Here is an 18,960-nt window from a genome sequence, read left to right as displayed (position 1 = left end):
TCAGACTCATTTGGATGTAAAGGGTCTTACCTGTGAGCTGCTTTAAAATTTCCCTGTTCACAGAAACTGCACTCAGAACACAGCACGAAGCATTTTTATTGGCATTTAGAGTTAATTATGTATAGGTGTCTCTAATATGTGACACAAAACCAGCTCTTTCTCATTCAAAGTTCAGCTGGTAAGATGGTAATATCGGTTTTTAATGTCTATGCTACTAAATAAACAATAAGTTGTCCAAAATGCAAAAAAAAATGTAGTAGTAGTAAAACTTAATTACTAATAACTAATTATGACAAGATTATAAGATAAGATACTGCTACTACTAATATTTTAAAAAATAAGAATAATGACAAAAGTTGCTTTTAATTAATTAATTAAATTGCCATAATGAAACATGCATATTTTCTAGTTCACAACATTTTGGTCCTCAAAAAAATGGATTGCAACCTGCTGCTTTATATCAGTGTGGGGAACAGTTCGGTTGCAGCTCTCTGTCAGGACGGACAGAGTGATAGTACAGTATATTGATAGTATCTTTATTTAAATCACTTCTGAAATCTCATTTTATAGGCAGGCTTTTGTGTGATCTTTTTAAAGTCTTTGATATTATTTTGCTTTTATCTGCATGTTATGTGGTTACTAAGGCAGCTGCATTTAAATTCATCCACTGCTTTCTACTTACGCTCTGGTTTTAAGAGGTTGTTAAGTACTTTGTAAACTGGATTTCAAAAATGCTATGTATCATTTAAAAAAAAATTTTTAAATGAAAATGCTTTCATGAGTTCACTATATGGTGCCCTACACTAGTACCGACTGAGTGAATTCGGACACAGCCAAGGTCACCTACTAAAGCACTTCAACTGAAACCCTATTGGACTTTGAAGTGCTACTATCAAAAATACTGGTGATGGTTTCAGATCTTGTCAACAAAAACAAAAGTAGAAAAACGTAAAAAGCCACACCATCATCAACTATACCATGGTTGCATGACTTTAAGCATGGGACGATTTAAACTGTTAATCCTGGAAGCTTGTCGTCTCATTTAGCAACTTGTTAGCTGCTTTTAAGACACATATCTATTGGGCATTTTGTGTCCTATAGATTGCTTGTGACATTGATGTGCATTGGAAACTGATTCCTCTGCAAGTAATACATGACTTTGGTGGCGTCTCCCAATGGTAAGGCTGGTGGTTTAATCAGATGTGTCCTTGGGCAAGACGCTTAACCTAAAGTTGCAGTAACCATTACACCATATGCGCATAAGTGTGTGTGTGTCTTGTTAAGTAGTGTAGTAGTAGTGTGTTTTTGAGTAGGTAGAAACTAATGTGGACAGTTTACTGTATGTTACACAGCAATAGATCACATCATTATGATGGAAACAATAAAAAGGATTTATTTACAACATTTATTTGGTTGACACAGCGACTGTCCAAAGTTGAGCTGAAACACTGAGACAGACAGACTGAGTGGGCTGAACAGCTGTTTCCCACCAAATGCTCCGTCTTCGCTGTGTTCTGCAGATGCCCGTCGCTCCTGGTGGGAGCATTATATTAAAAAATGACAAACGCTTTGAGCTGCACTTTTTCGGCTGGAGATGCAGGTGTCTTTGTTTCCAATGCACAGGGGTTAGTAAAAAACGCCTCCTTCACATGTAATTACCCGCTGCTTCCTGGCACCAACTGTAAATGAGTTTTTCTGCAGGTAGTCCTGTACAGTGGATAATCCCAGCAGCACCGTGAGCTATGGAGGAAGGGTGGGTGGATGAAGTTATGCATCTGCATAGGTGCATTCCAGAGGTACAATTTGGGGATAGGGTGTGGATGAACATTAGGGGGTCCTTGTTTGACCTCTCCTCTAAATTTCCACCTGAAATCAGAAACCTGCGAGTGGCAACCTCTGTGGCTTAGAATTGTGTCAAACTGCCTCTTGGGGCAGGCTCACAATCATGTCTAACCTTGGAATGCAGAAACCTTGTGTATATCAGATTTTTTGAGAAAGAATTTGAATTTGTGCCATCTTCTGATGATGACACAAGGTATTCATCTCAATTTTCCATGCTAGGTCCATCTTATTTGAAGGACTTTTATTAATGATCATAGCAATGACTAATGTTTTTATAAACACATTATTATATTTATTTAATGGTACTCTAAATTAGGTTGAAGCAAATAATTAAGGTTTCATAGCTTCCAAGCTTTCCTTGCATTCCCATGGGCTGAAATTTATATAGCTTTGGGCTCAGTGGGCTCTTTTAGCAACATTAGTAGCATTTCTCTTTAAAATGTAGAGACCCATATAAGTTTGCAGGTCGGCTGCAGAGCTGCCATTATCCCATAATAAACATCCACATGTAGCTGCAAGCTCTGCATGCTGCTGGTGTCACATGCTATTGTGCTGCCTCCTTCTGTTTGGGTTCTGTTGTGTTGAATTTTAACTTTCACTGCTTCTTACACTCTTTTAAAGAAAGAGTAAGTGCGCACACATTTCCTATTGTCTGACAGCCGATAATCTGCGCACAAAGGCACCAAGACACTTCATAATCCTGTGGACTGCAGTGGAGGGATGAGGACAGGTGTGTGTGTGTGTGTAAATTTACACTGCTAAATGCACCTGACATGCCATTCCACACTAAGATATACAGTCATCAATTTACGTGCTGACACAGTTTAATCTCCTACTCACACACCTACCCACCCAGATATGTAACTTCATAGCCTCTCCTGTTGAAAGGAACTGAGTGGAGGGTGGAAGTGGGCGGTGGGAGTGGGTGACAGATGTGTGTGTGAGAGTGTGTGTGTCCCAACACTCAGAGGAACATTGACTGCTAACCCCAACCCACCGCACCCCCCGTTGCTCCTGGCATCACCCAGGGTGACAAAGGCTCCATTGGCACCCCAGGGTGATGGTGGGTGGTGGGTTGGTGGTGGTGCGTTGTGGTGGTGGTGGTGGTAGTGATGGTGGGGCTGTCACTCCTGTGTATACACATACATGCACTTCAGCAGGCGCACATAAACACTCCGACAAAATAGTTGGATGGATGAGGTTTAGACCCTGAGCCCGCCTGGGGAGACAGAGACCCTGTTGCCATCTCTGGGGGATCAATCACACACACACACAGACAATGCAAACACTTGTACACGCTGCGAAATTATGCTCCTTTTTTACATTTACATCACACAAAGCAAAGTTATACCAGCCTCCACGTGACTTCCACTCTGACAGTGCAGTATTAGCTTTATTTCCCTAACATGCAAAATATTCATTGACTGTTTAATTTGAGTGTAACATAAATGCTTATTATGCCGCTGAATCACAACTAAATTAAAGAGAGCTAATTATGCTTAATAGAGAAAAAAGTCAGCTGTATAATTGTAATTTTAGGTAGGGCCAAATTACAAATCACCTGCTTCTTAAAGTTGTTTTCCCTAAACACACACTTTGTCTTACACACACACACACACACACACTCCAATCACACACTTTATTTTTTTCTCAATGGTCTCCAAGGAAAGGGAAATATGTGCTCCTGTATGTGTGTGTGTGTGTGCACCTTCTTCATACCAGTGGAGGGCAGAATTACATTTCATAAATTACAAGCCCCGAGTGTTGATTAGAATGCAGCAGGAAGGAAGGAAGGGACCGTGGAGGAGGTGAAGAAAAGGGGAAACGGGGGTTGGGGGGGTAAATAGTATTCATTTGAATCTGATGGACCTGTGTTTTGTCTCTCCTCCTACTTTGACATCTTTCGTCTCTAAACTAGGATTCAATTTTAGGCCAACACAAGGCATAACAGTGGGGTTTTATTTTTACTGCTTCTACATTTGTGTTCCGCATCTATGTATTTTGGAGTAAATAAAAGTGAGTCCCTCCCTTTTTGAAGAAAACAAAAAAAGGTTGATAAGCTGAATTGACCAGTACAACCTCCACTTGCACTGGTAGACAGTGAGTAGACCACATAAAGACAGTGTAAGATTGATTGATCCCATTGCAATGGCCAAATTAAAAAAAAATTATATCATAATGATAATAATAACATAAAATTTAATAAATAAAATAATAACAATAACAATAATAATAATAAATAAAATTAATCATTTAAAATAAAATAAAATAATTCTTGTTAATTTGATTTTCATATTTTTAAATATTATTATTATTATTATTAATTAATTAATTTTTAGAGCTTATAACTCTCCAGTAGTCTTGACCAAACAATACTGTTGTTGTTCTGTGTGACCTACACAAATATTACCATTATTATTATGAATAATAACAATAATACTAATGTGCAGAAAAAAAATCTTTTACCTCCCACCCATCCTGAGTGCTGCACAGGCTGCTATGAACATGTTAAAAAGCAGAGAATGGCGGAATCTGCGTATTAGCTTTCCCTTTCACCGGCCCGGTAAAAGACTAGACTATGAAAACACATCTGAAATAAGGTCATGCCTCACGCGGGATCTCCTGTGTGCGCAGCCTCCTGGGTGAACGTGTGATTAGCCTAATCCCAGTAGTCACAGCTCTGCTCCCCTGATGTGGATGGAAAGATTCAGATGGTGATACGCTGCCACCGAGAGAAGCAATGTCAGAGTTGCTGGCTTACAAAAAAAAGCGCGGGGGTGGGGGGATTCATCCTGCTCCCATCCTCCAGCAGAGACAACTACAGGAAGGTTTTCAGTCCTACAATCCTGCAAGTCAATTTTTGGGAAGTAGTTGCTGATTACTGATTACAGCATCAGTTAAAACAGATCATTCGATTATATTGCTATTTACTTTTCAGTGTTTAATAAGGAACTTTTAAAGGTGTGGTCTCTATGCTGACAGGTGTATATTCCCCTGTCCAGAGGCCGTCCTGACCTGCCTTCCTCCTTCTCCTCCTCTTCACGCCAAACAAATTAACTATCAAGGTAAACAGAGAGGCACCAAAAAATGGAAATTGCGGCTCTTAAATTGTCTCTTTCGCCACATCCTCTCAGTCTCTTCTACTTTAACGTGAAGTCTTTTTGGGGATTCAATCTGCATTTGTGACATCACCACGACCACAGGGGGAGCCTCTTCTCTTTTATTCTTATTGGCCAATCTGTGAGAAATAACTGAAAAAACACAGGGTTGCATGGTAATAAATAGAATATGCCAATCAAATTAAGAGTGGTGTGTCAGTTTGGACAGTGGAGAGAGTGATCGGCTGTAGGTGGAGAACGCCGGCCGGCCATACCTCATTTTATAGGTCATCGGGCTCATTTGGAGGGAGCTTTAGATGGCCTGTGTGGGGGAAATGGGAACGTGGGTGTGAATATGTGAATAAAATGTGCCTTTATGCAGGTAGTGGCTCTGGTTGGTGTGTCTGGTGGTGAATAATGCAGGGATAAATCCTTTCATTTAATGTAACGTGTATGGTTTTATCATAATGTAGCAGTTCACAGTTTAACTCAAGGCTCCTATAGGTGCTATTGTTTATAAAGCTTAGACTTTTTTTTCCATCCTTACACACTTAATATTTGATTTCTTCAGGCTGTCATCTGGAGAAAGTTTAAAAGAAAAAAAAGTTCATATTAAATTAATATATATAATTTTAAAGCAGCACAGCTTCCATTTTGGTTTTGTCATACATGGCAGATGTGTGAACATTTCTGTTTATATAGACTGTAAATAAATATGGACAACATGGCAGCTCCTCTTGGTTGCTGACTGGAGTATAGCTCATAGCCCCAGCCTCTTCCATACTAAAGTTGGTGTGAAACAGAGCATAACTATAGGACCTAACTAAAAACTAAGAGTAAGACTAAGAGCACTCCTCAAATAAATTTTTCTCAGAGGTGGTTTATGACTCGATAGTTAGTTCTTCTCATGATAATCTGTGTTCAAGCTCAGTGCTCATTTTGTTGGTTAAAAAAGGAGAGGGTTATTTCATGGTCGCAGCCACTTGAGCAGCTATAGGGAGAGGTTGAGGTAGCTGGTTCTTCATCTCTTTGACTTGACTATTGAGTAGACTCTGGTTTCAAGATGGCGTCTATTTCCTACAAGTTAGATAATTTGGTTTCTCTTATGTACAATGGGCAGAGGCAGAACCATGTTGTGCATCTGTATATAGTCCCTAACCTAATGTGTGACCCTAACCAAGTGTTATCTGAAGCCACAGCACATACACAGATCCAATAATATACTTTATATATACTTTTTGTGTGTGTGTGTGTGTATGTATTAGGGTGTGGCCATTTTTGTCCAAAAACAGCTCTGATATACAGTAGCAGATACATGTGCCATTATTGCTAGTTTATTGTCAACACTTGATTTTTTGAAGCACCTTCCCAACAGTCAGACTGGAAGTGTATAGCTGCTTTCTTCGGGGCCCTTGTGGCACGTGAATGTTTCTATTCATGTCGACTTGTTTGAGCAGCTCAGATAAATTAACGAACCAACTTGAAGTGTCAGTCTGAAGAATCATTTCTCTGTTCTCCATTAAAATGGCTGGACTACAGATCCTCCCTTTCCATTTTGCTGCCTGTCTACTTCCATCCGCGTTCCACAACTCATCTGTCACTCCTGCTATTTTGCACGTGCCTCGGAGTAACAACAACACTAGCCCCCCACCCCCCTATCCCACCCGCCTTTGAAGGAGTAAACCAAACCGGTGAGCTTAACGCATTTCTAATGAGCCGACGGTTGGAGCCTGGAGATTAGTCATCGTACAACCGCGGCGAGGATCACATTCGTCGAGATGAACCATGTATCATCTCCTCTGCGCCATCAACGCCTTGACGGAAGCACCAAAAATGAAAAAGCTCCTCTATTCCGAATGATTAACTTACTTTTGCTGATGTCATAAAAAATCTAAAAATCAAGTGTTTGTTTGGCTGCTGGGTTCATAAAAAAGCAGTTCAAAGGATTTAGAAGGGACTCTCTTCTTGTTTGAGGAGGCAGTTCTTCAATTACTGTTTGACAGATGGCATTGTCTTTAGATATGCTGTCATATGAATAAGCTTGGATGGCATCATCCATTCAGCAGTGACAGATAAGAGAGGAACACAAAGTGCCTGGCAGGTGCTAAGAAGGCCTTTCCTAAGTCACTGCTAAATGCAGAAGAGGTATTCTCTCCATTATTCTTCCTCTGCTCGCTATCTCATTAGCAGGTATAGCTTTTGATCTGCATAGCTGCCATGTCCAAGGAAGGGTCGACTCGCTTCCAGTAAATGGACTCTGGACTCAACTGATTACTTAATCTGTGGAGATGAAAGTGGCTCCAGATAGGAAGTGAAGGTATGTCCAACGAGGAGATAATAATTTATACCCTTGCGCCAAAAACCTTAAGGACACTTCTTCAACATGTTTTCAGAAGTTCACAGCTAATACACATTAGCGTCTTTCGCTCTGTGCTGTGGGGTGGAAAAGGTTAAAAGTGGGCATGAGGCAGAGCACCTAGCCCTTCACAGGTGCCTAGTCCATCACATGGATAAATATACATCAAATAAACAAGCTGTGTTAGTCAAGATACAAGTAAAAATCTGAAAAGTACTTGACTCCATGCATTGGAATTAAACAATATGTCCACATTGTGCACATATATATATTATATAAAAAGTATTTAATGTCAGGTTTGCTTAAAGGTCACGGTTTAGTTCCTAATCAGCTCCTTGAGGTTTCTAGGCCTTTGAAACAACTAGTGTATTGTGTACCTTGGTGCTTTGGTTGTACTTATGTACACCGTTGGGGGGGGGGGGGGGGGGGGGGGGGGGGTGGGTGGCAGTAAGGCAGTGTACACTAAGTCTAACTGCCACTTAGCCCCCACTTAATCCAAATACAGGCAAAGAGGTGAAATGTGCAATATCAATCACATTTCAATCAAGGAAAAATATCAATCATAATATTATCATGATTACTGTTTTATTAGGTTTTATAAACATTCTTCCCATAAAGTTGTCATAATAAATATTTTATTCATGGATACCATAAGCTGTAAACATATGTTTCTGCTGTACAGTCTAACATGGAGGTCTATGGGGAAATGACTCACTTTTGGACTTAGCCCCCAGAGGCTTGGATTATTCGCTGGCCTCATAAAATATAGTTCATTTTTGTGTTGTATTGTTTTGACCTAAACCAGTCTTAAATAGTTTTACACACTTCAACCTAACTGCGACTGAAAACAAAATGTAACCACAAGTGGAAAAAATGATGCTCACAAAAGATAATGAAGCATGATGTGTGGTTCATGTGTGAGGATTTGGTAGGTTTGAAAAAAAAAATACAAGGCCATTTGCAAGAAGCTTCTCCACCATTTTCTTTGCTGCCAATAAGACAAGCATTATAGTCAGTCGGCTACAAGAGGGTGCTAAAAAAACAATAATTTTAATTCAGTCTTCAAAATCCAAAGTTTTTTCTCAATGATGTTGAAATATATATATATATATATATATATATATATATATATATATATATATATATATATATCTATATATATATATATATATCTATATATATATATAGATATATATATATATATATCTATATATATATATAGATATATATATAGATATATATATATCTATATATATATATAGATATATATATAGGACAAAAACAGTAATCTGAGCCCTTGCCATTTTTTTCACAGTGCAGTTGACAGTAATAATGCAAAAAGTGATGAGTTTTGAGACTTCTGTTGGACTTCGAAGTAAAAGCAAAAGTCAAAACGACCGCAAACCTGCAACGTACTGTATCACATCAGCATACTTTTAAGGAACACGTGTGAGCAGTGCGAGTCTGTGCAGCTCTCCTCCTGCTCAGATGACACTCAGGCACAGGCCTTGAAGGAGAAGGCAGCAGCCGTCAGCTTCAAATAAATAAGAAGACAAGAGGAGGCAGGGAGACAAGAAACAGAGCACCGTGTGTGAACCCAAGTTCTGCCGACCTTTCATCGACGTGAGCGTATTCAGCGGGGACGCTGCCTTTCATAAGTGACACCTTGTGCTATCATAGCAGGGGCTGTGGCGCGTTTGAACGCCTCTTATCTGATGGCAAAAGAGGGAAGAGAGAGGAAGCTCTCGCTGGGCTGCAGTGACGGCGGCGGCGGTGGGGATGTGAGCGCCAGGAGGAGGAAGAGGAGGAGGAGGAGGAGGAGAGCAGAGTGTGCCCCCAATGTGGCAAAAACTTCCTCCTTTGTTTACGAAGAGGTAATTGGGACGCTAAGCCCGCCAGGCGAAGCTACTCCAGCTCTCTCTCTTTCTTTCTGTCATTCTCTCAGAGTGTCTATGGCAGCTCTGACACCTCATGGCCGCCGTCTCCACCGCCTTTCACCCTCACGGCTTTCTCTCACGATTTCCTGTTTCCTGTTTGCAGCTTGCTCCCCCTGCCCCCCCCCCCCCCCACACACACACACACACACCCAGTGGCACCCTCGGGCTACAGTGGGCGTGGCCACCAGAGGTAGGGGGAGACAGCTGAAAAAAGAGGAGAAAGATTAAGAAGAGGATGCTGACAGGAAGGATGGCAGGCTACCCTCCCTAGCATCTTCATCTGCTCTTCTTCCTCTTCCTCACCTCAGCTGCACACACGCACAGACAGCGAAAGTAGTTTTTCATTCACACTGTAAGGTTGGAAATCTGTTAATAAAGTGGAACAAAAAAAAACTTTATTTCCATTAAGTGTAAATTGCAGTTTAAGCTAAGAATTGATTTTCATTAGCATGAATTAATTATCCATTAAGAAATGCATTAAAAACAACAAAAGGTAGCAGCAGATGTTGACTACTTTATATGTACATTCATCATTCTGTAGCTGTCTACATGGAAGAATGCTTTCCTTCATATGGATCCTTAATTGATTGAAAGAATATCTGAGAAAACACACTGTCCACTGGTGTGTGTGTGCGTGCAATTAACACCGCTGTAAACAAGGCTGACAAAGGCCACATTTGAATAAGTAATAATAATAATAATAATAATAAGTCATAGCTTGCATCTCCTTATTTAACATCAGAAGACAAGTTGTGTGCGACACACACACACATCCGAACACACTCCACATCCCTGATAATCCCAGCAGCCTTAAATAATTTATCAAGTATGTGTTTCCTTAAAATAAATGACTTTGTTTTCCTTTCACTTATCATATGTTAATAAAGAGGAGGAATAAATAAAGCCAGCAAAAAAAAACAAGAGACACAAATAAAAATCAATGGAATAATTGTCACATCTTCAAAAAAACAACAATGGCACTCTCTGTGTGCCACACACACACAAACACACTTTTTTTTTGGTTTCGTCTGCAGCTGATTGATTTAATTAGTTGAACATACATGTGCATAATTAATGCCACATATTAACAGCTCTAAATATATCCCAACACCATCCTGAGAGCGCGTTCAGTTTTTTTCCACACAACCCGAAATCCATCACACAATGCCCCGTGCATTTAAAATGAAGCACAATATTGCTTCATATACATAAAAACACAGCATTAAAAATGTCATAAATTATAAATACAATATTGACATGGCTTGTAATCAGGCTTTTTTTAAAAATAAATAAACATTAAAATGACTTAAGAGACGACACGGAATGAGAATGGTGACATCAAAGAACTCAGTTGTAATTTATCAAATGCATATTTTTTTATTTATATGTTATGTACTTATTTCTTCCTTTTTTTAGTCCAAGTGTTTAACCTGTAGTTTGTTGGAATGTAAAACTGAAAGGCTTTGTAAAAGATTTTTTTCACCCTCTATAGAGTCAGGCACAGCGCTAGCGCCTTACCTTTAAAGTAATGCAAATACATAAATATCAAATAACACCAATCTTCTCTCTCACACACACAGAAAGCAAAATCTGTGGAGAGATTTTTTTTTTCAAAGTAAAACACAAATCACAGAATGTGCACTTAGGAACTTAACCTCCTTTCTTGACTTACTCCGCACCTCCCACCCCCACCTATCCTCACCTGTCCACCCCCACCCTCCCCCCACACACAAAAAAATCAGAGAGAATTCAAATTTTTTTGTGTTGCAAGGATAAGCACCGCGGTTAAGGTTTTGCTGATTTTCATGTAATGACTGGCAGCCGTAACACCTGGCACTGTGAAATCTAGAAATTAGCACACTCCGGGGAAACAAATTGCTTTGTTGATGCAGAACGTTGTAGTAAAAGAGGGGGGGCACTGAATACGGATGCAGTCGTATAACTTTTTCTCTTTTCTTTTTTTTTCTTCACACAGTGTGCTGGAAACTTTTTTTGATGTTGACCAACTGACTGCTGCTGTTAATGTACTTACAAACTTTATTGTTATGATTCTTTCAGGGATATATAAAGATATATATGGTGGTAATTATAATTATCTTCATTCAACTGGATGCTCGCTGGCCGGCTTCAAATCATGTCACAGTTATAATCTTTCCGTGGAGAGTAATTGGATCCGTCCTCTCAAGTCACTTTGCCCTAAATCTTCAGTATTTTGGAGACAAAGACATGTCAGGCAGTGTGAACCCTTTTGTGTTGCTATTTCCAGACATGACTGTAAATAAATAGAAAAAAAAAAGTTTCGCTAACATTTGTGCAAATGTTTGATTTAATAATCACAATTATCACAGATACATCACCATAATTTGTTAGAACATTTTTTTGCAGATCATTATCATTATTACTAGTGGAATGTGATGTTTATTTTTCCACATAAAACTTTATTAATTCTATATTTGTATTCTATATGTTGCTCAAGTGCTCAAAAGTGGAGGTATTATTTTTCATTGTATATTATGACATAGCTACATTACAAATGGAGATTTTGCACATACAATATAAATGAGGTCACCATACACTATTAAATGATGGCATTATTATTATTAGAATTATTATTATGGTGCTTGCACAGACTGTTTCCATGTATTGACTACTTGTCAAAATTTAATTAATGCTATATCTTATTAATGATCTAAATTGTGCTAATTCGTTAGTTAAAGCCAGAACTTGTGACACAGATTTACAACATTAAAACCAAAAATGTCTGCCGGGCACACACACGTTTATCCATTCAAATCTCAGCACGTCTTTGACCCTCTCCTTAATGACGTCCTCTCCTCTCAGAAGTCCTCTCCCATCCGAGCAGAGCAGAGCAGCGACGGCGGCACAGTTTAGCGGCGGATAGAGATCTCTCTCCCTCTCCGCTGAGGCATCTTCTTATCCTGTCAATCAGCGGCCCGCCTCCACCCAGGGCCCCAGCGCGGGGCTGAGCAGCTTGGCAGAGATGCAGGGTGATGATGAGAACTCGTCGCAGCCTAGCAGGGTTTCCTCCTCATCAAGCTCAGAACAAAGGGGGGATGGAAGGGGGGGCCCGGTCCGCTCGACTGCTCTAAATACAGCCTGCAACGTGCCCCAGCCAACTGTTTAACACGACGCTTTTGGAGGCAGACGTAAGATGCTGGAAGTGGGAGATCAGAGAGGGGTGAAGGATGTTGGACTTCAGTAGTCACAGGAAAGAGTTTAGTTGTGTTCAGACAAGAGTGACAAAGAATAAAAAAATGTTTGTGGATCATAAGTCAAAGGAAGTGAGTCGATTTGACTCCGCAGTTTAGGATGAAGTTTCCAAAAAATTGGATGAGTGAAGATTACAGTGCACAAAAATGGAGGAGCTGTGTGTTGAGCGGTTCTTATCTGAGTGTGTTTACAGCAGAATGAGGCTTCCAAATCACTTACTGCAAGAAACACATTCACATATGCTATCAAGTAAAGTCATGGGCCGAAAACAATCAAGCTGAAAGATGTTAAAGTGGAACTTGGCAACCATATGCGATACAAAATACGACTAAACTTCCATGACATTACCTGTAGGTTTAGAGTCAGGGAAGAAATGATGATTTTCTAAATTGAAGAAATGATCAGTCTGTAATTGCAATGGTTTATTTGAACAGTGAGAGACAGAACAATAACAAAGAAATTCAGAAAAATACAGTTCAGAAAAGTTATACATTGCTTCTTCATGAATGAAATAAGTATTTGATCGCTTCACAAAATGTGTTTTAGTACTTGGTGGTAAAACTTTTGTTGGCAATCACAGAGGTCAGACGTTTCTTTGGTTGGCCACTCAGGGGGGATTTTGTCCCACAACTGAAACCTTCAGCTCCCTCCACAGATTTTCTTTGGGATTAAGGTCTGGAGACTGACTAAGCCTTAACATGCTTCTTCTTGATCGATCCTTTGTTGCCTTGGCCTTGTGTTTTGGATCATTGCAATGCTGGAATACCCACCCACGACCCATTTTCAGTGCCCTGGCTGAGGAAAGGAGGTTCTCAACCAAGGTTTCATAGTACATGGCCCCATCCATCCTCCCTTTGATGTGGTGCAGTTGTCATGTCCCCTTGGCAGAAAAACACCCCAAAGCATAATGTTTACACCTCCATGTTTGACGGTGGGGACAGGAGTCTTAGGCAGCATTCCTCCTCCTCCAAACACGGTGAGTTGAGTTGCTCCAAAGAGCAGGAATTTGTTCTCCTCTGACCACTTTCAGCCAGTTCTCCTCTGAATCATTCAGATGTTCAGTGGCAAACTTCAAACGGGCCTGTACATGTGCTTTCTTGAGCAGGGGGACCTGGCACTGCAGTCCTGTTTTCTTGGTGACTGTGGTCCCAGCTGCCTTGAGATCATTGACCAGCTCCTCCCGAGGAATTCTGGGCTGATTCCTTACTGTTCTCATAATCATTTAACTCCACCAGGTGAGATCTTGCATGGAGCTCCAGACAGAGCGAGATCAGCAGTTATTTTTTGTGTCTTCCATTTGTGAAAAATGGCACCATAAATTATGTTAAAACATATATAAATTACTTACTTTTGACAAAAGGCAAAAGATCTTTTGGACAAAGTGTCTGTGACGTCACCCATAGCTTTTTTGAAGAGATGTTTGTAGCAGCGTTGCAGTCCACCTAAACTCTAAATACAGGCAAAAAGATGGAGCTCGAGTAAAGCTGAAGTTGGTAGCCTCAGAAGCAGGAAGCTTGCGCTGTGATACAGCACTTGTTTACAGCACAGTCAGACCCATTACTATGCATAATTATAAGCATGAGTTATAAAAAATCACCCCAGTACAATTGTTACAAAAAGAGAAATCAATACAATACCAGGCTGTAAACGTGTTTATTTCTACTGTAAAGTTGGCTTGGAGTCTGTAAGGATTGACTTACTTTTGGAGCAAGCACTTCTGCATTGGCTTCACTTCTCTTCCCTGGAATCTGCCACTTGATCCATACAGCCCTAAAAACATTAAAACAAAAATCAAAGAAAGGTAGAGAAGTCTTGGTGAGTGCTAGCTAGCTAACATCATATCCCTTTTTTCAAATTAGTATATGATATACATGGATTTTGAAATGTTCTCTCAATGCAAGCCACTTTTTGCTGAGGACAAGCAGAGATTTTGCCATAACCTTGTACATAGAGCAGTATTTTTTGTGTAGAATGCAGACCCAAGAGTTAGTGTAGGTAGGAGCAAAGAAAAAATAGGGGCAGTGGTAAAATATATAATTCGACTAATTCTGCTCAATAATGCAAACAATCATCTGCTGTCAGACATTTTAATGTGGAAGTCTATGGGGACTGACCCTTTTCTTTTTTAACTAACTCCAAGTGGTCACTCTAAGAACTGTACCTTTTAAATTTTACGTTTTTTCATTTGTCAGTTCCCACTCCTAGAAGTTACAATCAATTGAACTTTACACACACACACACACACACACACAACACACACATATTGTTGCATCCCAAAAAGAGCAAAGTAACAACATGTTACACAGTTTATTGTCTCTCTGTCCTCCTGCCAATCTGGGAGGGCGTCACTAAATGGCCCGGCCCAACTGTTACCATCACAGCTGTTAAACTGTCAAAAATCATTCAGCACACACACCTCCCTCTCCTTCCAGCTGCCTTCCCTTGTTTCAGGGATGTCTTTTTTTGTTGCTCTGGGCTCTGGGATGTGGGTGGGACAAAGCTCTTTCTCTCTCTCCTTGTTTTACTCAGTGTCTCTCGATCCAGGGCAACAATGTCACCTCTGTTTACTGTCCAACTAGCGGAGAAAGAGAGATCAAGTGTCGAGCACTAAACGGACATCTACGCTAATCTGAGTACAACTGTGAGTCTGAACAGAGCCGAGGTACCGGGAGCCGCACTCATGTCACATTGTTGATCGTCTCTGTTACGGCCTGCGCGCTGCAGGGCTTGTTTCTGTCGACATCACATTGATTTACATGAAATGCACATAAACAGGTCACTTGATGAAGCTGCTTTTCTTTTTTTTCTGCTGTTAGTCCACTAAGACAACATTTTAGAGGATAATTGAATTACATCTGTGGAGCAGGAGACAAATCCAGGCACCCACAGCCACAAACATCCAACACAGAAAGTCTCTTTATAGTTTTTTTAAAGGTTAAATTAATTTTAAAGTAACAAATAACTGAAAAACAACACCAGGGTCTAAGAACTTTTTCCTACTGCTGTGTGGCACAAGAAATCTAGCCCATGGTCTTGATCCTTTTAAAATACACATGCTGCCTGTAACATCCTCCAGCATGACCGGTTTGGCGGTGGGTCAGTAATGGTGTAGGGAGGCATTTCTTTGGAGGGCTGCACAGCTTTCCATGTGCTAGCCAGTACCCTGACTGCCATCAGGTACTGGGATGAGATGCTCAGACTCATTGTTTTTGGGTACTGCTGGTGCAGTGGGCCCTGGGTTCCTTCTGATGATGACAATGCTAGGCCTCATGTGGCTGAAGTGTGTCAGCAGTTCCTGCATGATGAAGGCATTCATGCTATGGACTGGCCTGCCCGTTCCCCAGACCAGAATCCAATCCACATCTGGGACATCATGTCTCGTTCCATCCACCAACGGCACGTTGCACCACAGACTGTTGAGGAGTTGACTGATGCTTTAATCCAGGTCTGGAAGGAGATCCCTCAGGAGCGCATCCACTGCCTCATCAGGAACATGCCCAGGCGTTGTAGGGAGGTCATACAGGCACATGGAGGCCACACACACTACTGAGCCTCATTTTGACTTGTCTTGAGGAATTTCCACTCAAGTTGGATTCAAAATCCAGACCTCCATGGGTTAATAATTTTGTTCTCAACATATTCCACTATGTAATGAGATAAGATTTTCAACTGGAACATTTCATTCATCGAGATCTAGGAGGTGTTATTTTAGTCTCTTTATTTTTTTGAGCAGTGTATATATTTGTGGACAGTCGGTGCAGCATCAGTCTTCTTCAAAAGTGTCCTTATGTTCTCTAGTAAGGAAGGATCCATCAAGTGGATACTTGATTGTCCGACATAGGATACTCTCAAGACTGTAACCTGAACACTAACGGCCAAATAGTTCACTTCAAATATCAACAAGTAGCTAGCAGTTCCTAAGTGTAGTGTGTTGTAATAAGAAAGACATCTTATGCAGACTAAACTAAATTATTGCAACCTTTAAGGTCTATGATGACACTGTAGACTGCATCCTTTGAAGGATGCTTGTATTGTCATTTGTGTGCTCTGCGAAAAAAAAAGACTCAGACTCAAATTTCGCCATGCCATTAGCTTCCTTCCTCCCTGCTTAGTTTTCCCACCACTTTGTCTCACCTGTGCTTCATCAATCAATTACTCACCTGTGTTACCCTTGACCTGCCATATTGTCTTCACAGTCAAAGAATCCAGTCCAAACTTTTGATACAATTGTGTGTGTGATTCCTGTTTTGACTCGTTCGTGTCGACTCAAATTGCCTTCCAAATCCTTCCAAATGAGTTATTTCCTGGTGACTGGTCATCATAAAATTGATATGGAATGGATACACATGTTAAACATTAGTAGAACACAAACAGGAGAGAGAAATCTAATCTAATCTAATAAGTTTTATATTTATATTCTATATTTTTAATATTAAAGAGAGATTTTGTAGCTAAAAATGACAGAGAAATTAGTAAAAGTGTTGCACTAATCAATGTGGCTATTTCCTATGGCCAGCTGAGGACTTTTTCCACTAGTTTGTCCATAAAACGTCCAAATACACTGATTGATTAATCCTAGGCAATCAATCAATGCAAACAATCATCAGCTGCAGGTCTAGTAAGCCAGATGCTAAAAAATGTCAATTTACTTAATATACCTAAATGTATTAACCTCTGTTTGCCGCCTTGACCGTGACTGCCTTGAGTGACAGGCAGCTGTCATGTCACGTGCGAGTTTCCTGCTTCCAAGCCTCAAAACAGCACATCAGAAACAAACCAGTGATATCCACACCTGTTACTGTCAATAGAAAAAAAAAACCCTGTTTCAATACTTCAACAGATATTTAGCAAACTAGTAAATAAGAAAACTCTTTAGATTAGTTTCTGCTTAAATCTAAAACATCAGCAGCTTTTGACACAAGTCGTGAAACTAAACCCACTCAAACAAACGAGACAGAAATGTCTCACTTTGTCATTTATATATTCAGGAAAATGATCCAGTATCACATACATGTGTGGCAAAAGCAGATGAATATCTAGAACCAGCAGTTTATTGGAAGACCATCTGTTCAGAGGTGTTTTCAAACAATGGAAGGTGTCAGTGCCTGCTCTGTTTTACTTAAACAAAAGTGATTTAAGTCTGATCTTCATAACATGTTTGTGGAAGTGTATCATGGCATAATCAAAGGGGATTTCTGCGGACCTCAGAAAAAAAGACGACTCAAAATAGATTGAGTTGGTTTGAATATTTAATGAGTGTGTATTACAGCTTTATTCTGTCTGTAAGGCACGGTGGTGGTGGTAGTATTGTTTTCATACTGTTTTGCTTGTTGCTAGTAAAAACTATGAATAAAGCTTCTTTGACATCACCCATAGGCTTCTGAAGTACTTTTGTGTGTGTCTAGGGGAGGCTCCGGCTCCGACCATCGCAATGTTAGCAGCGTCACAGTGCATCTAAACTCCAAATACAGGCAAGGAGATGGAGCACAGGCAGTTGCGGAAGCAGGAAGCTGTTGTGATACAGGGTTCACAAATTTTATTCATTTTTATCATTATACTTTTATAAAAATTGTTTATAAAGTTGTACTTTACTGTCTACTTGCCTCAGTTATGTGTTTTAATTAGAGACTCTTCCTGTTTGGTCAGTTATATTTATATATAGATATATTATATATCTATACTAATAATATTTGTTGTGTCATCTTTTACTTCAAATATTTACTTAACCTGATCTCAGTTTCAGGCTTATTTAATTTGGAAATAAATATTAAATTACTAAAACCAAGTATTAGGTTATTTCTATTTTTTTGAGATTTTAAAATGTAAAAAATTATTAAGTTTTGCATAAACAACCAGTTAAGATAAACAAATGTTATTCTTTTCCTGTGGGCTAAACTAAATGTTTTGTTTTTCATTGGTTAACATGCCAGGAACATTTCTTGCACAGATGGCAATTACAATAGTTAGCTAAACCTAACAGTGAGGGTCTTGCATACAACTCCATGTTATCACAAAGGAAGACAACACTGAGCTGGTGTTGGATAAAAAAAAGAAATAGAGTAGAATGGTGAAGCTGGCCAGTAAAATGAGACGAGTAGCAAGAGTAAGTCTTATTTATATCTGTTTGTTGGAGCTCTCTTTGAAGGTGCTGGCAGATTGAAGAATCTGGTGGGCGGCAGAATCACATAGCGGACGGCCTCGGTGTCATCTGCACATACCCACTACCTCTCCATACATAATGTTAGCTTCTGTGGTCCAAAATACCCAGATACATACTATCGGTGGAGCCGAACCCGAATACAGTATTTGGAAAGGCACAATAGCGTGTTTTTTACAAATACTCATTTCAAACAAATACTTAATGGTCGCAATACTTAAAAATATTTGTATTCTGGAACAAAAAAAAACTTTATATCAAAAAGCTGCGTTTCTTTATGAGACATGCCTGCATGAGTGAGTGAGTGACATTCAGGAGTCGGGGGGGTGGGGGCAGGCT

The sequence above is a fragment of the Parambassis ranga genome, chromosome 22 (assembly GCF_900634625.1).
Source record: "Parambassis ranga chromosome 22, fParRan2.1, whole genome shotgun sequence".
Classification (NCBI taxonomy): domain Eukaryota; kingdom Metazoa; phylum Chordata; class Actinopteri; family Ambassidae; genus Parambassis; species Parambassis ranga.
The sequence above is the reverse complement of the archived record's forward strand: the minus strand, read 5'-3'. Positions refer to the sequence as shown.